General features: G+C 34.2%; 1 protein-coding gene and 1 pseudogene across 5 annotated transcripts in view; one reads left to right on the top strand and one right to left on the bottom strand.

Moving 5' to 3' along the window:
• Mettl15 (methyltransferase 15, mitochondrial 12S rRNA N4-cytidine) overlaps window positions 1-23,748 on the bottom strand; it is a 182,357-nt gene that overhangs the window by 108,798 nt on the left and 49,811 nt on the right. The window lies entirely within an intron of this gene.
• Window positions 1,636-22,490, top strand: LOC141415692 (peptidyl-prolyl cis-trans isomerase A pseudogene; annotated as a pseudogene).

Here is a 23,748-nt window from a genome sequence, read left to right as displayed (position 1 = left end):
ACTTTAAAAATTTTTTCCTATGAATATTTTCTTTTCTGGAAATTGTTAATTTTGAATTTTTAGAATTAAAATGGTTTTCAAAGTTTTTCTCAGTTAAACTTCACCTACTGATATCTAGTTTTATTTTGGAGTACTGAAATATGCCAAGCATATATTTAACTTTCTGGATTTTAGGAGATAATTAAAATATATATCATTAATTAATAACATATTTACTGAACAACAGCAAGGTCATAGGAGGAAATACAAAGATATTACATATGGGCCTTCAAGTATGGTAAGGGAATTTAGACATGCAGATGACTAATGATAACACTACCAAAAAAAGTCCACAATGTAAGAAAGGCACACATAACATCTTACAAGTAGCTAAAAAGCTGAAAACTATTTAAATCAGTAGCAAGGTGGACTATATGGAAAAAGGTTATACTTCAAATGGGCCTTGAGGGCTGTGCAGAACTCAGAGTACCTCCCATATTCTCCAAATCAAATGGTTACAAAATCCTATTAACTTTTACCACATGAATGCCAAATGTTTCTGCTTTCACTTTTATTTTAGGACCCACATTACTGTATTTTGCTAATGCAGTAAGCTCACAACTTAAAACTGTGCCTTTAACCTAACTTCAAATTCTTCCTACATTAATAGGAGACTTTCTAAAGTAACATTTTTACATTTGACATCTGAATGAGACTTAAAACTCTTCAGTAGCTTTCCAAAGCTAAAAGAAAGAATCCAAACTTCTACGGATAGCATTCTTCATATTCTGACCCCTAAACTTCATTTCAATATTATCTCCCATTACTCTCTGACACAAATTTTACAACATATTTTGTAGCCATAAAGTACTTGAAGTTGTCAAAGATGCAATACAAGCTGTCTCATCCTTTCATTTCCTTTTTTGCCCTATACTGTATCTCTCAAATTTTCTTGTTAAACAATTATGAGAGTCCTCAATATGCCCACAGCACTGTTCTAAGAGCTAAAAATACAGCAGGCCAAAATAAACATGATCTTTGCTCTTCCCTAGTTCCCATCTGGATGCCTTAATGCCTTTAAAATACTGTTATTTTTCCTAGAATATGCCTCTGGAAGGTGCCCTAGACATTTGCGTCTCTAGTGCCAAACGAAATATATTGCACATAGAATAAAATTAATAAATATCTGGTAGATAAACAAATAAAAAAATGAAGAAAACCAAGCCTCCATAAAGTCATGGACATAGGAAAGGAAGTAACTTGTTTAGGAACAGTTGGACTGGAATCCAGAATATATTGGAAGCAGAAGGTGAAAAGAGAAAGGGAGAAAAGGAAAATGGAGAGAAATTAATCATCTTCATTTATGTGTCAGATAATGTGTCATTTGCTGTAAGACATACTACCTTGTGAGATAAACTAAGAAATAATCCTGGAAAAATAGTGTGAAATCAAATTGTGGCATTCCTAAAAGGCCAGAATAAGCAATCCATATCATTCTGCTTAAAAATGAATAAATAGTTTTAAAGATTTTAGGAAGGATGGGACCCAGGGTCTTCTGCATGCTAGGTAATAACTAAAGTTTCTTTTTAAGATTATTTCTCGGGAAGACCAAAATTGTGGATAGCCAGTAAGACCCTGGAACCCTGATCTTTCGGGATGCCAGAAATATACTTCAGATTTGTGGTAGCAAAGATCAGGTAATGGCCTTTTTTGCCATCTAAGATATCCCCAACACAGAGAGTACAGATAAGGTTCATCAACAGACCCTTAAATTAGCTTTTTACAGTACATAATAGCCTCGGAAGCCCAGGTGCTGGGACCAGTAGCAGCTGTAAACCCACCCTCTAGAAAGTCATATTCCTCCCACTTTTTTTTTTTGTCTTCTTTTCTCCTCTGTTGGAAAAGAAAAACGCAAGGTAGAGAACTACAGAACAAGTTCTGCAAGCTTCTAGGACATCCTGGACCCACCATAATACTCAGACACAGAATTTCAGATTCCTGCTTGCCTGCTTGAGCTGACCTGATTCCAACAGAGTAAAACTGCAACCCTGACTGGTGAGTGCAACAGATCATCTGCTTTGGAGGGAACCACATAGTCTAGTGCAGCTGGGAGGCATATTGTACCCTCCTGGGCAGAACTCGTGGCCAAATAAATGGAGGGAACATTTCACCTCTGCCTAGTGGGGTGGGATGGAACACTGAGCTGATGCAGACTGTGTGGCAGTGGGGTGGCCCAGCCACAGTCATGAAAATTACACATTTGACCACCTTGGAGAAACTGGTAATAAGCTGAAAATGACAGACTTCCCAGAGAAAAGCAATTGATCAAAAAAGCTCAATTCTAGCTCCCAGGCTTGCCCCCTGGGCAGAAGGGGTTGACTACTGCTCACACACCATCTCCTCATGGGAAACTTCAGAAAACCTGCCTACAAAAATGAGTTGACCCAGAACAGCACCCCACGCTCCCCCCCCACCAAAAAAAAGCCTGGGCTCAAACACCTTGCTTGAGTGGATCTCCCCCCAAATCTGTCTGTTAGGGAGGGACAAATCCATTGCCACAAAGTCTAGAATACCAACCTTAAGAAGATACTATACTGTCAAAAGTGTCAGTATCTGGATTTGAAATCAGAGGAAAGAGCCTTGTCTTTTCTTCTTTTCTCTTTTCATTTTTCTCCTTACCTTCCTTGTTGCCTTTCCCTTTCCTCCACTGCCCCTATCTCCTCCATACTCACAACTCACTGACTGAATAGTTTATAATACCAACTTTACACATGACCCCCATTGTTCTGTCTCTCAGCAACTCCTGACAATCACACCCTCCCTCACAATGACTGAACTATACCTTCACACACATTAGGGCCTTCTTACCCTATATCCCCCACATCTCTCACCTCTTCTCCCTCCCACCACCCCCTGTTCTAGCACCATCATTTTAGTTACCTAAGTATCTATCTTTATCCAAGAAATTGTTATCTCCCCAATATCTGCTGTTTATAGATAATATTGCCAAGGGATTTTTTTAATATATTATGTAAATAACTGGCTTGGCATTGAATTTGTAAATTTGTTACTGCTAAATTATAGCTCCAGGTCAGGGAAAAAGAAATTTTACAACAACCTAGCTAATAACTAAGCTAGTCAGAGCATAGAAATTAAGTCACGGGAAAGATAACAGGTGAATAAAATCCCCAACTAATTAATCAAAAACACATGAGCAAAGCACAAAATAGAAACATGGGGAGAAAAGGAAGGCAGGGGAATATGACTCCTCCAAAAGCTAACAATAACATAAAAATAGGACTTGGTGGAAAGTGAAAGGGATGAATCCCCAGTTTCTGACGTCAAAAGAATAATGATAAGAATGTTCCATGAGCTTAAAGAGGACATACAAAAACAACTTAATGAATGTCAACAGAATACAGATAAAAAACACAAGAAGACACATAAATGACTAAATGAACTCAGAGAGGATTTCAACAAATTCCAAAATGAAATTAAAGAGATTATAAAAAAAAGAGATATATGAAAAAAAGAAGGCAGAATAAGATATGAAAGAGGAGTATAACAATGACATGGAAAGTCTCAGGAAAAAGAATAAAACAGAATTCATGCAAATAAAAATTCCCTTAAATAAAAAATACAATTGGAATGTCAGGGCTTGAAGGCAAAATAGAGATAGTAAAGAAAAAAAAAAAACCAGAAGAATTCTGACACTAAGGACTCAAGATCTGTGAAAGGAATATGCAAGAACTCTGCAACTCCATCAAAAGACCAAACATGTGAATCAATGAAGAAGAAGAGGAGCAAACCAAAGCTATATGTAATATAGTCAACAAAATAATAGCAGAAAATGTCACATATTTCAAGAAAGAGATACCCATTCAGGTGCAGGAGGACTCCAGGACATCAAACAGACATGACCAAAATAGACCCTCAATATAACATATTATAGTTTAAACAATTAGCACAGAGAACAAGGAAAGAACAGAAGGCAGTAAGAGAGAAAAATCAAATAACATATGAAGGTAAACCAACCAAAATAACAGATTTTTCAACAGAAACCTTAAAAGCAAGAAGGGCATAGAGTGACGTTATTCTGAGCATTGAAAGAAAACAGTGCTAAGATACTCTACCCAGCAAGATGTCAGGCAAAATTGAAGGAGGAATAAAAATCTTCCACAATAAACAAAAACTAAAACAATATATTACCACTAAACCACCATGCTAAAAGGAATCTTATACACAGAAGACAAAAACAAACATAGCTACGGAAAAATGGGAATTATTAAACCTCAACAGAAGCAAAGACAAGTAATCAGAGAACAGGAGAGAATTAGTAGTCCAAACACAAATCCTTACAAAACAAAAACAACTAAATGGTAGGAATCACCACATACCTCTAAATATTAACACTAAACGTTAATGGCTTCAACTCCCCAATCAAAAGACACCAATTAGCAAACTGGATTAAAAAGGAAGACCTGACAATCTGTTCTTAACAAGAAACCCATCTTATAGACAGAAATGAACACTGGAATAAGAGCAAAAGAGTGGAAGAAGATTTACCAGATAATGGCCCCCTAAAACAGGCAGGAATACCAATTCTTATAAAGTAGACTTCAATCCTAAATTAGTCAGAAGAGACAAAGAAGGCTGCTTCATACTAATAAAAAGAGCAACACATCAAGAAGAAATAACAATTGTTTACTTATATGAGCCCAATGTTGGTATACCCAACTTAATTAAACATATACTACTGGAGTTAAAAACACAGATAGACTCCAACACAGTGGTGTTGGGAGAGTTCAATATGTCTCGATCACCAAGAGATTGGTCATCAAGTCAAAAAAAAAAAAATCAAAGAAATTCAAGAATTGAATGACATGAGAAATCAAATGGCCCTAACAGACATCTACAAAGTATTCCATCCTGCAACAGCACAATATACACTCTTCTCAGCAACTTTTGCCAAAATATAACGTATTTTAGGTCACAAAGGAAGTCTTAACAAATATAAGTGAATTGAAATAAACCCCTGCATACTGTAACCACAATGCAACAAAACCAGAATTCAACAAGAAGAAATAGCTGAAAATATTCAAACACTGGTGGTTATACAACACATTGCTCATTAAATTCCTGGAATTTAATGAGAATGAAAGGACAACCTATCAGAACCTATGGAACACAGCAAAGGCAGTCCTAAGGGGAAAGTTTATAGCCATGAATGCATATATTAAAAACACAGAAAGATCACAAATAAATGACCTAATGCTGAATCTCAAACTCCTACACAAACAAGAACAAACTAAACCCAAAACTAGCAGAAGGAGAGAAGTAATAAACATAAGGGTCAAAAATCAACAAAATAGAGATCAAAATAACCATACAAAGAATCAATAAAGCAAAAAGTTGATTTTTTGGAAAAAAAAAAAAAAAAGACTGACAAACCCCTGGCAAATCTGACTAAACTGAGGAGGGAAAAGACCCAAATTAAACTAGAAATGAAAAAGGGGAGATAACAAAAAACACCAAGGAAATCCAGGGAATCATTAGGGACTACCTTCAAAACCTGTATTCAAATAAACTGGAAAATCTAAAAGAAATGAACAAATTTCTAGATACATATGACCATTCAAAACTGAACCAAGAGGATATTAATCACCTAAACAGATCTCCAAAACAAAATGAAATTGAAGCAGCAATGAATAGTTTCCCAAAAAAGAAAGTCCAGGACCTGATGGATTCACCACTGAATTCTACCAGACCTTTAAAAAAGAATTAATACCAACACTCCTCAAACTTTCCCACAAAAGAGAAAGGAAAGGAACACTGCCAAAGGAAAGGAACACTGGTAAACCCATTCTATGAAGCCAGCAATATACTCATCTCAAAACTGAACACAACAAAAAAGAATTAGGCCAATTTCTTTAATGAATATAGATGCAAAAATCACCAATAAAATATTGGCAAACCGAATTCAACAGCATATCAGAAAGGTCATATACCATAATCAAGCCAGTTACATCCTAGGGATGCAGGGATGCTGAACATACACAAATCATTAAATGCAATACAGCACACTAACAGAAGCAAAGATCATCCAAATAGACATAGAAAAAGCCTTCAATAAAATTGAACATTCTTTCATGATAAAAGCTCTGATGAAACTAGGAACAGAAGGAATGTATCTCAACATAATAAAGGCTATATATAATAAGCCTATAGCCAACATCATGCTAAATTACAAAAACCTGAAACAATTTCTTCTACAGTAAGGAATGAGACAAGGGTGTCCGGTCTCTCTACACTTATCCAAAATAGTCTTGGAATTCCTAAACAGAGCAATAAGACAGGAAGAAGAAATAAAAGGAATACAAATTGGAAAGGAAGTAAACTACCCTTATTTGCAGAGAAAGGAAGTAAACTACCCTTATTTGCAGATGGCATGATCTTATACCTAAAAGACCTGAAAAACTTCACCAAAAAAATTCCTAGACACCATAAATAGCTTCAGCAAAGTAGTCAACATAGTAAAAATGGCTATACTACCAAAAGCAATCTACATGTTCAATGCAATTCCCATCAAAATTCCAATGATATTAACTACAGAGATTGAAAAATCAATAGTAAAGTTCCTTTGGAAGCACAAAAGACCATGAAAAGCCAAGGCAATACCAGCAAAAAGAACAAAGCTGGAAGTATCACAATACCCAACTTCAAACTATACTACAGACCAATAGTAATAAAAACAGCACTGTACTGACACAAAAACAGATATGAAGACCAGTGCAACAGAATAGAAGACCCAGATATAAATCCATGCAGCTACCCACCTGATCTTTGACAAAGGAGCCAAAAACATACAATGGAGAAAAGATAGACTCTTCAACAAATGTTGCTGGGAAAAAAAGGATATCTGTACAAGTATCAGCTCGAAGATTAATAAGACCTGAAACTCTGAAGATAGTGCAGGAAAGAGCAGAGAATACACTGGAATTAATATGCATAGACAATGACTTCCTCAATAGAACTCAAATAGCTCACCAACTAAGAGAAAGGATTGACAAATAGGACTACATAAAATTAAAAAGCATCTACACAATAAAAGAAGTGGTCTCTAAATTGAAAAGGCTGCAGACAGAATGGGAGAAAATCTTTGCCAACTACACTTCTGACAAGAATTGATAACCAGAATAACAAAAAGCTCAAAAAACTAAATTCCCAAAAACTCAGTGACACAATGAAGAGATGGGCAAATGAACTCTCAGATATTGCTGGGAGGAATGTAAATTAGTACAATCACTATGAAAAATAGTATGGAGGCTCCTCTAAAAGCTAAAAATAGAATTGCCATATGAGCCAACAATTCCACTCCTAAGGATATACCCAAATGAACATGGGAGGTCTTTCTGGTGACTTCAATTTCTTTCTTCAAGGCTCTATACTTTAAACCTAAAAGTTCTTTTAGCTTTTAGTGAAGATAATTCCTAGGCATTGTATTGCTTTTAGGCTATTGTAAATGTAATTGTTTTCCTGATTTCTTTCTCAATCTGTTCATTGTTGGTATATAGAAAAACTACTGATTTGTGTGTGTTAATTTTATATTCTGCTACTTTGTCAGAAGCAATTTTTAGATTTAGGAGGTTTTTAATGGAGTCTTTAGAGTCTTACAAGTATAGGATCATATCTACAAATAGGGATAATCTGACGTTTTCCTACCCTATTTGAAGTTCTTGTATTTCTTTCTCTTACCTTATTGGTTAGGCATTCTAGTATTGTACTGAATAAGAGTTGGGAAAGTGGACACCTTTGTCTCATTCCTGACTTAACAGGAAATGGTTTCAGAATTTTCCCATTTAGTATGATGCTGTCTGTAGGCTGACATATATATTCATAATTACAATAACAATAATATTTGTTACATTCATTCAATGTGTACTTCATGTCAAGCACAATGCTAAACCATTTTATCTGCATCACTGATTCATTTAATACATAGGCGTAAAAACACACATGCGACAGAGTAATTCTCAACACTGCACTCTGAGGTAAGAAAGTGTTACTACCAATATTTTACAAGGAAGAAAAGCAAGTTTTAGACAGGATTAATTAACTTGACCAGGCATAGCTACTGAATGGCAGACTCATGTTCATCTGGAGAATGTGGAGGGTAACAGAAACCATTTGCTATGCAATTAATTTGTTCTAGCACTCATTGTGCCACACTTTTTAATCTTGATCTAACTTAATTCTTACAACAATCTATAAGGAGAAAAAATAACCCCATTTCACAGATTAAGTATATTGGAGCCACTTTAGAAAATATGCGTTAGTGGTACAATTAAGGACAAAGGCACGAATAAGGCAAATATTTCTTCTTCCTCCATTCCAGACTTCCATCCCCCATGGTGTCAGGCATGGTGGTATAAATCTACAATCCCAGTACTTGGGAAGCTGAGGCAGGAGGATCTCAATTTCAAGACTGTTCTGGACTTTAAAAGATCCTGTCTTAAAAAAAAAAAAAAAGGAAGACCAAAGGAGCAATGTTTTATTCCAAAAGAGAAAAAATGAAAAGTATGAGAAGGTTCGGGTATCTTGAAAGGAAAACCTGACAGATTTAATAATTTCAGTGAGAATAGAATAATTTTTGTATAGTAAACCTGAAATGATAAAGTCAAGGAAATTAATGAGCAGAGATCCTGAATAAAATAATTTAAAAATTAAAATATGGCATTAATCCATAGTGAGATCAAGAAGCTTGATTTCTGACAATGCTTAAAAAACATTAAGTTCTAATTATATTTTAAAAAGTTAGTACTAATCTAAAAATCACATTCATTATATATACAACAAATCATATGATATAGCCTTTGGAAATATTGTAGCTCTAGAGTTGACTTGGCACACATTTCCCACATGCAACAGAGGATCCCGTCTATGTAATTAGTGAGAAAGGAGCTTGTCTGACAATGCTATTTGGCTATTCTGACAACCCCCCAAAAATATGTATGTGTGTGTTCCGAATAAATCATTTAAGACTATCATTGAGTTCTTTGAGGCTTTCCCTATGTTTTCTGTCTAATATGTCAATAAGCAGACATTTCTCATACTGATGCATTTGCAGATGTAAAATAAATTAGAACATGTAACTGTGAACACAGAATGCCAACTTTATAGTCATTTTTCCAATTAAACCACTTGATTTATTATTGTCTTGTCAATCTGTCTTTAGTATCTGTCTGCTAAGCACTTATATTGTTTTATTTGTAACTACTGCACAGGCTTATGTAAAAATTTAAAAAATTCTCAAAACAACAAAAAAGTCACACCACAAATAAAACAATCAATGCACTGCAATAAGTTTACCTCGTTTCCCATATTATCATGAGTATTCGTGATACTGTGATAACTCACTCTGCCTAACTTCTGAAATTTTATACTGCTAGCACCAACTATATCATATTCAAAAAAGAAATCTTGTCATAACAAAACTTTTTTTCTTCATTTTAAAGTACGCTCTTCAATTACATTAAATTAAATTATTAGAGTATTCATTCCTCTTTGTGATGTGTAGCTTTCAGTCATATCTGTAACATGGGATGATTTTCAATTACAATTCCAAGCCATGTACTGGTGGCTTAATCTGCTTATAGTTAGAACAGTTGAGTTAATGCATATAACTAAGAATAAAATAGCATGGGTACTCTCAATAAGTTTCAATTCACAGAGTTCTCTGGCTTGGACAACATGAATCTGTCAGTCTTTTTATTTAGTGAGAAAAGTAGTTTTTACATACATCATCAAGACAGTCACATCACATATTCTAGATAAACTATGATGAATATATATATATAAATACTAAGAATGCTAGTCAGGCTTTTTAAGAATTATTAAATATGTATATATGTATTTTGAACTATACTATGAAAATATTATAATACTGATCTCTTTAATCAACGTGTTATGTGGTGAGCAAATGCTATTTGCAAAAAAAAGGCACATCATTTTACCAATGGCAGTTTCAATATGGTTCTAATATAGAAAATTTAACATAAACATTAAATTAGAATGAATGACAGTGACAAATGATGGCCTCAAAATGACATTAATTTTACCCAAAGTAAAGCAGATCAATAAATATAAGCACAAGTGTTCAACTGTCCAATTCAATGGTGTATACATACATACACATGCACACGCACAAGCATGTATATTACAAGTGAGTAAGAACTTCCATATTCCTAAACTTGTGTAAACATGTGGCCCAAGACTGTGATGCACGGAAGAAGAAATTAGAGTGAGACAGAAAGATGCAAGAAAAGAAAATCCTTTTGTCCAAGCAGACCAGTAAACAAAGAAGAGGTAAAAAGTAAACATCAGGGGAATAAAAATGGCTTGATAAACCACATACCTCTCAATACTAACACTGAATGTCAATGGCCTCCATGCCCAAATAAAAAGACACAGAATAGCAGATTGGGTTAAAAACCAAGACCCAACCACACTGTTGTTTGTGAGAGACTTATCTCACTGAAAAAAACAAACAATGACTTAGAGATAAATGGTGGGAAAAGGTTTTCTAAGCAAATGGACCCCACAAACAGGCAGTAGTAACTATATTTGTATCTGACAAAGTACACTTCAAAATAAAATCAGTCAGAAGACACAATGAAGGTCACATCATATTAATTAAAGGAACAATTCACCAAGAGGAAATATCAATTCTTAATATATATGCACCAAACATAGGGCACCCAACTACATTTAAAAAAAGCCAGAAATGGACCCAAAAGCACAGACAGATCTGAACACAGTGATAATGGGTGACCTGAATATCCCACTGCCACCAATAGATAGGTCATCCAGGCAAAAGATCAACAAAGAAACTTCAGAACTAATACATGTTAAACCAAATGAACATAAAAGACATCTACAGAGTATTTCACCCAATATCAATGTAATACACATTCTTTTCTGCAGCTCATGGAATTTTCTCCAAAATAGACTTGCACACAGCAAGTCTCATCAAATTTAAGAAAAATGAAATATCCCCACCCTGTATATCAGATCATAACAGAATAAAACTGGAACTCAACAACAAAAGAAACCATAGAAAATATTCAAACTCATGGAGACTGAACAACAGACTGCTGAATGACCAATGGGTGACCAAAGAAATAAATCAAAAAGTTCTTAGAATCTAATGAAAATAAAATACAATCTAACAGAATCTGTGGGACACAGGAAAGGCCATGCTAATGGGAAAATTTATAGCTACAATAAGTGAAAGAGAGAGAGAGAACTTCTTAAATAAACAACCTAATGATGCACCTTAAGCTTCTAGAAAAACAAGAATAAACCAAACCTGTACACCAATGTTCATCACAGCACTAGTAACAATAGCCAAAAATGCAAACAACCCAGATGCCCTACACCTGATGAATGGTTCAAGAAAATGTGGTATATATGCACAATGGAGATTTACTCAGCCATAAGGAATAATGACAGCATGTGGTTTGAAGGTAAATGGATGCAATTGGAGGACATCATGTTAAGTGAAGTAATCCAGGTTCAGAAAGACAAAGGCCACATGGTATCTCTCATATGCAGAAGGTAGATCCAAAAGACAAACATAAACACTAAAACAAATATGATCATACACAAACTCATATATAGAACAAGTTGGTAATAGTGGAAATACTCTATGGAACTCAGGGAAGGAAAAGAGAACGATAGAGCATCAACAATAAAACATCATAACATAACGTCTGTGAAGGTAGAGGAAATAAGGACATGTATTGAAAGCTGTTTAAAATGCAGAGGGTGTATGTGGGAAGTAAAGGGGTAAACATGGATACATCGAGAAACCCCTTTGAACATCAACTTAGATATTAATAATGAAAGATGGGACTGTAAAATACATACAGTGTGGGGGGGATTACTGGGGGGGGAAGATGAATGAAAGAGATTAAAGATGGACTTCAAATACTCATATGAAATAGAACAAAGAAACATCTTGCAATAGTTTTAAATGGAGTGGGGAGGGGAGAGAGGCATTGTAGGGTTATCTAACCAATGCACAATATAAACCTATATGGAATTGTCACAATGAATCCTCCCTGTACAACGAACATATCCTAATTTACAAAAAAAGAACTTCTGCATTCCTAAACTTGTACAAACATGTACACATGACATGGTACAGACTCAGACATGGTACACTATACCACTAAGAAATCCTTGTTTGGAGCAAAGGTTAGAAAGTAAAATTTAAGGAGAAAATATTAATATGTTAGTAAGGGTGGAGAATAATCAAAAAGTAATTTTTCACAACTTCAGAAATAATGAAAAGGGACAAGTTCACTACAAAATACAATTTTAGATAAAACTGCTTTGGTGAGTTAGTGCCTGGACATTTGGCAGTCACAGATATGTGTGCTATCAGAAGATCAAAGTAATTTAAAAACCATAGACTGTGAGGCATTTGAAACATTATCAGCCTATAACTGATGTCTTAATTTATGTTAAAAATTGCCTCGGTATGATGTAAATTGTATTAATTAGGTTAACTGACTTGCATTAAGTTAATATTACCTTTTCAAATGGCTTGTAAATTGAAATCTTTCTAATTTGTTCTGGAAAGAAATATTAAAATGGGTTAACATAATCCATTCTCCCACCCCCACTCTTGAATATAAACCCTACAGGTTAGGTATGCATTTTAGTTTTCCATAAATCTGTTCTATATACTCCAACTTTAAATTTTGTTTTTAAATAATTTTTAACATTGTTAAATATTTCTAAAGGTGTAGGACATACAAAAGGTCCTATTCAGTCACAAAGAAGAATGAAATTTTGTCATTCGCAAGTAAATGGACAGAAACTGGAGAACATCATCTTAAGAGAAGTTAGCCAGGCAGAGAAGGCCAAAAATCGCATGTTCTCCCTCATATGTGGATTACAGACCTAAAACAAATGCAGTAATATTATTGGACATGGGTTGCATGCTAAGGGGAGAATGCACACAGGAGGAATAGGAAAAGGGAAGAAAACCTAAACTTGAATGTGGTTGATGTGCTCACTGTAGAGGAGCTAATATAGTAATCTTAAACTGGCAGAGGCCACTATGGGAAGGCGACTAGGAAGTAGTGAAGAGGTCTGGTAGAGACCAACCAATGTGGTTTGCAATACACAAGTGCATGGAAGCAATGCTAGAATCTCTCTTGATCTTGAACTAGCAAAAACGCTATGTCTTATTATCTCTTATGTTTTCTCTTCAAAAAAATTCGGAGAACAAGAGGGCAGAACAGGTTCTGTCCGGAAGTGGAGAGGAGGTGGCTCAAACAATGTATACACATGTAAATAATTGTAAAAATGATAAAATAAGAAAAAGAAAACATGGCTTAGAAAATCTGAATACATGTTTTAATATGAAAAAAATAAAATAAAGGTGATACAAGATACTGAAGAAAAAGAACTTAAACCTTGATAGAAATCTGAGACAGTATCAAAAATAATTTCATAACCAGTCTGCCTATGTTGCATTTCTTAAAACGGAGAAACATCTTTGAACTTGTCATTCAAGTCCACACTGAAAAATAACTTACCAGATGGCCTTTACTTTTAAAGATCTCATTATTACCTTTCAATATTTTATCCATTACGAAATTATCTTTTGGAGTGTATAAACAACTTGATGTAGGGACAATGAATTCAATAGTGAGGCCAATTTAACTACATTTGTAGTCTTACATACTCTAGGAACAAAGCGGCCCAAATTTCTCAATATTTAACTGACCAGGAAGAGCTTTTACAAATTTTAAGATGACTTGTTGACTCAAAGTAAGTAATACTCATAACAAAATCAATATCCATACTAAAATAGTTAATTGCCTTAACAATAAAACTGTGTGCTCCTATCACCTTTAGTTTTTAATATTTTCATTTTAAGGAAGGATATGTTTTCCTTATAACAATGTCTTTGCCTTCCGTAAAATTTAACTAGTCTACATATTTTATCATACTTGGTCATAGTTCTGATATCTTCCCAGTTTCAACAACAGAATGAAGATGAAAGCAAACTCATCAAGAGACAGAATACTTTGTAGGAAGTTGGAACAGGGTTGTTTTAGAGAATGGGAGATGGAAAATAATGAAACATGGAAAAGATTACAAAGAGGTGTTGAGATTATCTTTTGCTCAAGATTGCAAACAGATAAGCCTAATTAAAAATGATTTAAGTAGGAAATGATATTAGAAAGAATATGTTAGGAATAGATGATGTGGAGGCTTTAAATGTCAAATTAAATGTTAGACTTTAACTTACAGTCAATGAACAGTCTTAGAGGTCCTCAAGGAGAGTGATTTGATTAAAAGACAATGACTTGATGAAACATGGAAACATAAGGATGTAATGTGAATTACAGTATTTTCTTTTAAATTTCTTTTTCCTCAGTCATACTGAACATAGATAGTAGATAGGGACTATTTTTTTTCTTGATGTCAATCAGTTGAGATCACAGTTCTAACAGTATATAGTCAATTGCAGGATGGAGGTAGTATATAAACACCCATATAACTATCCCCTTTAGAGGATCTGGAGAGTTATACAAGAGAAACTTCTAAATTTAGTGGAGTACAATTATATTCTCCTGAGATGAAAAGAGCTAAAACCTAATGGGAATCAGAACAATCTTGTGTTACATAATACCATTTTGGTCAATGTTCACCCATGCATGACAGTGGTCCCATATTATTATAGTGGAGCTGAAAAATTCCTACCACCTAGGGAAAGCACACAGCTGAAGAGGCAAGAGAAAAGGAAGCTTCAGAAGAAGAAAAAAAAAAAAAGAAAATTCACAATGAAGGATTTAGCAGACAATGATAAGCTCCCTGAAAAATCAGAAAACATGGACCTCAGCATGGAAAGGTTTACTTTCATTAACAGAGGAATTTTCATAGAGCACTATCTGCTTAAAAGAAGACCTACAATGAAAAAAGAAACCAAGCAAATCACTATAGACATATTTCTGAAAAAAGTGGCACCTGCACAAGATGAGTCCCAGGCAGAACCTTCAAGAGATATTCAGGAAGAAAATATGATCAATAGAGATCACAGCTCTGTTTGTGTTTATATGCCTCAAGACCTTCCAGTTGAGACAAGATGTGGAGGAGGAAGACAATGATGTTGATGATCTTCACCCTTGCTAGGTCTAGACTAATATATGTGTTTGTTCCTTAGTTTTTATTTTAAAAAAAAGTTTTAAATTAAAAACAACAAACTTAGCTATGTGCCTGTGACTCGGGGCTATAATCCTAGCAGTACTGGGATTTGACTTCAGGACTTCATGCTTAATACGCAGGTGTTCTATTGCTTGAACCATGTCTCCAGTCTTTTCTTGATCTGTTTATTGTGGAGATAAAGTTCTGCTTTTTGCCTAAGCCTGCCTGCACCATGATTCTCCTATTTCATGCTTCCAGTCATAGCTATGCTGATAAGCCACGCGCCACCACACACAGCTTTTTTTCTACCAAAATACAGTCTGGCAAGTTGTTTTGCCTGGGCTGGCCTAGAACTGTGATTCCTGATCTCAATCTCCCATGAAGCTTTGGATGACAGGCACATGCCATAATGCTCAGCATTGGTTAAAATAGGGTCTCACAAACTTTTTGCCCAGGTTGGCCTGGAATTGTGACCCTCCCAATCTTACCCTCCCAAGTAACTAGGATTACCATGAACCTGTACTACTGAATGTAAAACTTTTTAAAAAGTTTACAGAATAAGAATATAAAGGAACAAAATATCTTTATATACACCTGTACTATGTATGTTTTAAAATAAGTGGTATTACAAAAATCATCAAAAAAATTAAAAAAATAAAGTTTGTAAAGTAAAAAAGCTAAAGTAAGATAAGGTAAATTTGTTATTGAAGGAATTTTTAAAGAAACTGAAACCATAGTTCAAAATCTTCTATCAAGGAAGAATCCAGGCCCAGAGGACTTATTTTATTGTTGAGTCCTATCTAACATTCAAAGAAGAAATAGTACCAAGTGCACAAAATTTCTTGCAGGAAATGGGATAAAATAGAGGAGTGAATAGTTTTCAACTCACTTTATTAGATCAGCAATATCCTGATACACATACCAATGACAGAAGAAAACAGATCAATAATACTAATGAACATACATATAAAAATCCTCAACAAATACAACAAAATTAAATTCATCAATAGGTAAAAAAAATAACACATTGTTACTCGTGGGGCTACTCTCAGGAATGTAAGGTTATTTCAATAAACATGATTTCAAAATCAGGAGATAATCACTTAAGACCTGAAAATCTTTTAGTCATATATATTATGGAATGTGTTATACCAATTGTAAGACAATAACATTTTTGCCTTCATAACACAAACTACCAAGAATTACATGATGTAGTCTTAAGAGAGAATACTACAAAATAGAGAAAACGAACTCTTTGACTAAACTCCCAAACTTGAAAAGAAATACAAATAAATACAGAAGAAAAAAACTTTGGTTGCCTACATTTGAAGTAAATAATTTTAAGTACTCTGGTTAAAATTGAAAAAGGCTTTAAATATATAACCATTGAGCATACCAAATAATGATCAGAAGTATGCTAATGGAAAATAATAAATATTAAAACATTAGCCTTAGTTCAAGGAAATGATTATTCTTGCTAGAGAGAGAAAAACAGGTTAAAACAACTAGCATTTCCTGTTAATTACTTAGGTATTTTATATCAGAACAAAATGTCAAATTCTTTTCTATCAGTTCTCACAATAGATTTAAATCAACTTTACCTCTCAGGAATTTATCTAATCTTAGATACGTAATTACAGTTACTTCTTTTTTCCTTAAGAAAATCTTTTCCATAATCAATGTATATCACCATTTGCTTGTCACACTTGGAATTCATAATTAAACATTATAAACTACTAAACATAAAAGCTGAAATACACCACTTATTTATATCCATGTACTCTCTGTATTAAAAGAAATCTTTATTTTTAAGTAGAAAAGGATCATTATTGACTAACTGTTACATGTACTGGAAAAAAATTTTTAAAGCAAACTACAGCCCTCCAAAGGCAAATTTTCTTCAGTTCACATAAAACATAAATAAAATTTATTTATCTCATAAATCCCAATATGAAAATTTCTACAAACCTTTCAGTTTTTGTTAAATATTGAATTCTGAAGATGTAGCTCAATGGCAGAGCACTTGCCTAGTACATGCAGAGTCCCAGGGTTCAATCTACAGCAACACACTCACACATACACAAACACAAATATTAGACAACTACAAAAAACCATAAAAGTAAAAAGTAATTTGAATTGTGCTGATGCCAAACCAGATAAAGACAATATAAGGAAAAAAACCTTTTACAAACTTCAATTTATATATAGTAAATTTTTCCCTTAAAATAAAAATGTTAAGTATTATCACTAACATTAAAATACACATACAAGTGCAAAAACATTCATTCAGTTCATTTCTAATGATTTATAATTTTAGAGATAACTTTAACATGTTAACTTATTATGATAATCTAATAAAGGAAACATCATGTCTTCTGTAAAATCTCTACTGCTCAAGCAATGTTATTTTATTTTTTATTTTTTTTTAATTTTTTAAATCTTTTTTATTTTATTGTTTTATTATTCATATGTGCATACAAGGCTTGGGTCATTTCTCCCCCCTGCCCTCACCCCCTCCGCCCCCTCCCTCTCCGCCCCCCATCCCCTCAATACCCAGCAGAAACTATTTTGCCCTTATTTCTAATTTTGTTGAAGAGAGAGTATAAGCAATAATAGGGAGGAACAAGGGTTTTTGCTGGTTGAGATAAGGATAGCTATACAGGGAGTTGACTCACATTAATTTCCTGTGCGTGTGTGTTACCTTCTAAGCTAATTCTTTTTGATCTAACCTTTTCTCTAGTTCCTGGTCCCCTTTTCCTATTGGCCTCAGTTGCTTTTAAGGTATCTGCTTTAGTTTCTCTGCGTTAAGGGCAACAAATGCTAGCTAATTTTTTAGGTGTCTTACCTTATCCTCACCCCTCCCTTCTGTGCTCTCGCTTTTATCATGTGCTCAAAGTCCAATCCCCTTGTTGTGTTTGCCCTTGATCTAATGTCCACATATGAGGGACAACATACGACTTTTGGTCTTTTGGGCCAGGCTAACCTCACTCAGAATGATGTTCTCCAATTCCATCCATTTACCGGTGAATGATAAAATTTCGTTCTTCTTCATGGCTGCATAAAATTCCATTGTGTATAGATACCACATTTTCTTAATCCATTTGTCAGTGGTGGGGCATCTTGGCTGTTTCCATAACTTGGCTATTGTGAATAGTGCCGCAATAAACATGGGTGTGCAGGTGCCTCTGGAGTAACCTGTGTCACATTCTTTTGGGTGTATCCCCAAGAGTGGTATTGCTGGATCAAATGGTAGATCAATGTTTAGCTTTTTAAGTAGCCTCCAAATTTTTTTCCAGAGTGGTTGTACTAGTTTACATTCCCACCAACAGTGTAAGAGGGTTCCTTTATCCCCACATACTCGCCAACACCTGTTGTTAGTGCTGTTGCTAATGATGGCTATTCTAACAGGGGTGAGGTGGAATCTTAGTGTGGTTTTAATTTGCATTTCCTTTATTGCTAGAGATGGTGAGCATTTTTTCATGTGTTTTTTGGCCATTTGAATTTCTTCTTTTGAGAAAGTTCTGTTATTAGTAAGCTTGATTTTATAATTTCATTATAAGGTATAATGTAAATATAACCTCGGATAACTCTCATTAGTGCAAGTCTACATCTATTACTTTGCTTGATTGTGTTATAACTAAAGCAAACGAATGCTACATAGTGTTCACTCTACCATTACCAAAAGAAATAAAACATCCCTGCCCATAAAGGAAATGCAAATCAAAACTATGTTAAGATTTCACCTCACTCCTGTTAGAATGGCTACCATCAAGAACACAAACGATAAATGCTGGCAAGGATACAGAGAAAAAGGACCCCTCATATACTGCTGGTATAACCACAGTGTAAAACAGTATGGAGGCTCCTCAAAATACTAAAAATAGAACTTCCATATGATCCAGCAATTCCACTCCTAGGGATATACCCAAAGGAATGTAAGTCAGGTTACAACAAAAGGCACCTGCACACTCATGTCTATTGCAGCATCATTCATAATAGCTAAGCTATGAAACAGCCAAGATGCCCCACTACTGATGAATGGATTAAGAAAATATGGTAATTATATACAATGGAATTTTATTCAGCCACAAAAAAGAATGAAACTTGTTTGCAGGTAAATGGATCGAACTGGAGAACATCATCTTAAGCGATGTTAGCCAGGTTCAGAAGGCCAAAAGCCTCATGTTTTCTCTCTTATGTGGAACATAGACCTAATACAAGTACAGCAACAGCATAAAAAACAGGTCACACTAAGGGGAGGTCACATATAAAAGGGGAAGGATAGAAGAAGGAAGTTAAGAAGGTGAATGTGGTTCATGTACTCTCTATACAAGAATGAATATAGGTCTTTTAAACCAGTTGAAACTACCATAAGAAAGGAACTAAGGTAGAAAGAAGAAAAATAGAGATGAACCAATTTGGGCTATAATACATATATGGAAGTGCCATAAGGAAACTCCCTGTGTAGCTATCTTAAACAAGCAAAAGTGTCATTTTTTTTCTTTTACAAAACCAGAGAACAGGAGGGCAGAACAGGTCCTGAAAAGGGGGGGTGGGGAGTTAGTGCCAGTGGGAGTAGGGAGAAGGTGGAGAAATGGTGAAGGAGGGTGAATATGGAGCAAATAGTGTGTACACATGTATGTAAATGAAAAAATGATACCTGCTGAAACTATTCCAGGAATGGAGGGAACAATGAAGGAGAATGATGGAGGGAGGGAACTCTAGTAATGATATATTGTAAGAAATTCTGTAAATATCATAATGTTCCCCCACCCAGCACAACAATAAAAAATTAAGTAAAATACACTTAACCTTGTTAATAAAGTTTTAATTTGTACTAATTTGCATTGTAATTCTTACATAAACATTAATTCTCCATTTCCCCCTCCCTCATTCTCTATTCTCTTACAGTCATTTGTCCATATTTTCATTCACATCTCATTCAATGATAATTATTAAATGCTTCATGTAAGAGCATCATGGCCTGGGGGTTTAGCTCAGTAGCAGAACCCATGCTTAGAATGTGCAAAGCCCTGGGGTACAATTCAAAGAATGTATATGTGTGTTTATATGACAGAAAGAAAAAAGAGAAAGACAAAGAAAGAGGGGGAGAAATATGGCTATATGACTTTAAACACATTGCTTTATTTCTTTGGACCTTAAGGTTTTTCAAACATAAGGGAAAAAGATTAAAACGAGATGATCTTTTCAGAATCTAAATATACCTGACTATAATGAAAAAAATTTTTACATTCTTAATAGTCAAGAAGACTTGAAATAAATCTATTTTAACTTAAAATGTCAAATGAGTTGGAAATATAAATCCAAAGAGTATGTAATCAAAAGATTGGTAAATGTTTGACGTGATGATTCTGCTACAATTTCTACAAGTAGCCCTTGACCTTTATTCATCGTTTATGAAAATATAAGCTCCCTTTGTTATTGTTAGCCACGGGGAGGGGGGTGTGCGTGTAAAGGCTCACGTGAAAGACATTTTATTTATTTTCTAAAAGAAGGCAAAAAGTGGCCATCTATTTCTTTCTCTAAATAAATGGTTGTATTCACAGGCAAGAGGACTATTAAGATAAATTATAAGCTAGTTTTTTCTTTAGGAGAAACAATCTTAAAATCATCAGTAGTAAACAGCATTAAATCAATTTTTGAATAGCTATTGATCAAGAAAAAAATTAAAGCAGTCAATAAAGTATAATCAACATTCATGAGCAGATCAATAGCACTAACTCCAAATACAGACTATTGCATGGTACTCTAGCAGGACCCCTAAAAAGAGAAATTATAAATCAATACCATTGCAAACATATGAAATCTGTTCCAAAGGACTTTTTAGAGTGGCTTCATAAGTAAGTGCTTTTGTAATGACAACACAGCTGATTAGGATCAATTTGGAACTTCCATTTTATTGAAATTTCTGTTACAATTTTATTTGAACAAATCATAAAATACTCTTATATAGCATCCTAGTGATAGTTTATAAAATGTGAGGTTTGCTGTACTGTCAAGCTAATCACCACAGGGAATAATCAAGTAGAAATGACTCATTCATGGAAGCTTAGCCTTGTAACTGTTCACTGGTTTTACACTTCAACTGATAGAGTCCTGACTGAGTCAAGAGGTTTTTAAAACTCTGTCATTCACTATTACTTGCTCCATGATTAATTGATACTTATAATCTATATTTGCTTGCATCTGTCAAAATAAGAACCCAAGGAATAGACATAAGGAGTATATACACAAAACTATGAAATTCAAATTAAAGTTTTGGGAACAATCCTTAGAGGTGTTTCATGGTGTCTTTCTTCAAAAATCTATTTGACATTGACTTTAGATATAATACTGTATTTCTCTATCATGACATTCTGTAGGCTTTGTTTCTTTATTTGGGAAATAAAAAATGATGATACACACATAGAATGCATTAAAAAGACAAAAATCTCATTTTGTAGTTCAAGTTATTAGTGACTTTGCAGCAATTTTATACTCCCTAAATTTCAAAACAGTATGTTAAGAAAGAAATGAAACTTAGAATTATGAATCAACACTAAATTATTTAACATTTCTTGTGAACTTCCAAGAAATATAAAATTCAGCAATGTATTTATTGGTACAGTATTTCAGTCAGTTTATAATATCATATATTTTTCTTTATTGCAAGTTCAAATGTGTTCTTAGAAATAAAATAAAATAAGCTATGTTTCTAAGCTACACATTAAGTATATTATTTTAAATTTTATTTCCCAAATATAAATATTAAAAATAAGCTAAGATGGATTATTAAGAACTAGGTTTATGGTTTTGAAGATACTGCTGCCCTCAACACCTGCCTGCTGCTAATCATGTTCTTCCACATGCCATTAATAGCAAGCCCTTGGGCCATAACTCCTCTGAGAATTTTGCGGACAAAGTACCAAGGACAGCAGAAACTTTTTTCATGCTCTGAGCACTGAAGAGAAAGGATTACAAGGGTTATAAAAGTTCCTGCTTTCACAGAATTATTACAGGATTCATGTGCCAATAATAACACTGGCAGCAAGTCTATCTTTGGGGAGAAATTTGATGATGAGAACTTCATCCTGAAGCACACAGGTCTTGGCATCTTGTGCATGGCAAGTGCTGCACCAAATGCAAATGGTTCTGAGGATGGCAAGCATGTGGTCTTTGGTAAGGTAATAGGGGGCATAAATATGGTATAAGCCATAGAGGGTTTTGAGTATAGGAATGGCAACACTAGCAAGAAGATCACCATTGCCAACTGTGGACAATGCTAATACACTTGACTCGTGTTTATGGTAACTACCAGACCATTCCTTCTGTAACTCAGAAGAGTACTCATCTACCCCATCTTCTTGCCATATTCTATAGTCATTGTGTTCTCACTACAGTTTCTCTGGGTTCCGTATTTTCTTTATCCCACTCCAAGTCCCACTGGATTATACAGTTCAGTTCATGATTATGCATAAATAGCACATGACAACTGATTTTTAAAAAAAGGAACAAGTTTACATATTTTATACTACCATCTAAATGAATAATCAGTTTCCTTTAGGAAATAAACATTATTATTTCATACAAAAAGGATTTAATGATGACATTTTTCACTATAAAAAGAGAAGGTAACAGAAGGGTTGGTATCTATAGTTATATCGTTTATGCTGCCTTTGGGGAAATTGCAATGATAACTAAACTACCAATGATATTCTAAAAGGTAAGCCAAATGAGTACATGGGAGGCATAAAGACGCAATTTAAAACAAAGCAGCTAATTACAACATCAGATAAGACCTAACATCGGTGTTACAATTTATAAGGATGTAACAATTTTTGAATAATATTTCATATCTGTTTCTTTTGTGTGACTATTCAACAATTATTTATTATTAAGATCATTTAAACATGAACCAATTGTTTCCTTGTTTTTTGTGCTGGGGACTGAACCCAGGGCTTTGTGCACATGTACATGAAGCACATATACTACTATTGAGCTATAACTCCAGTTATGAATTAATTTCCTTAAACATTGCCTCAATGTCCTCACTTCATTAACTCTTAATATTAACAGAATTACAGTAAATGACTACTATCTGACTTGTTATATTTAATTCCTAAATAAAGCCAAAAAGATCAAAGTCATTTAATAATTTTCATTGCTAAAATCATAATAAATTTAATACCAGATATGCCTTTGTTTTAAGTCTTTGTCAGAGTATGGCAATATCTTTCTAGAGGGTTGGGGGTATAGATCAGTAGTCAAGGATGTGGTTAGTATCTGCAAGGTCCTGGGTTTAATTTTCAGTATGATCTAAAACCATAAAAATAAAAACACAATCTATGTGATTCATGTATTATTCAGTGTAACAAATGCCTGCAGTAGCCTGAGTCAATTATGATATGGTCCTGAATGCTAAGTGGATCAAAGTGGATAAAAATTTTGTTATCATATTCCTTATATGAATATGATATAAAAGTATATTCATTATACTTTTAAATGTGAACAAAAGAAATGTAATGATTAACCTAATCTGCTGAT

Source organism: Castor canadensis, chromosome 1 (genome assembly GCF_047511655.1).
Source record: "Castor canadensis chromosome 1, mCasCan1.hap1v2, whole genome shotgun sequence".
Lineage (NCBI taxonomy): Eukaryota > Metazoa > Chordata > Mammalia > Rodentia > Castoridae > Castor > Castor canadensis.
The sequence above is the reverse complement of the archived record's forward strand: the minus strand, read 5'-3'. Positions and strand labels throughout refer to the sequence as shown.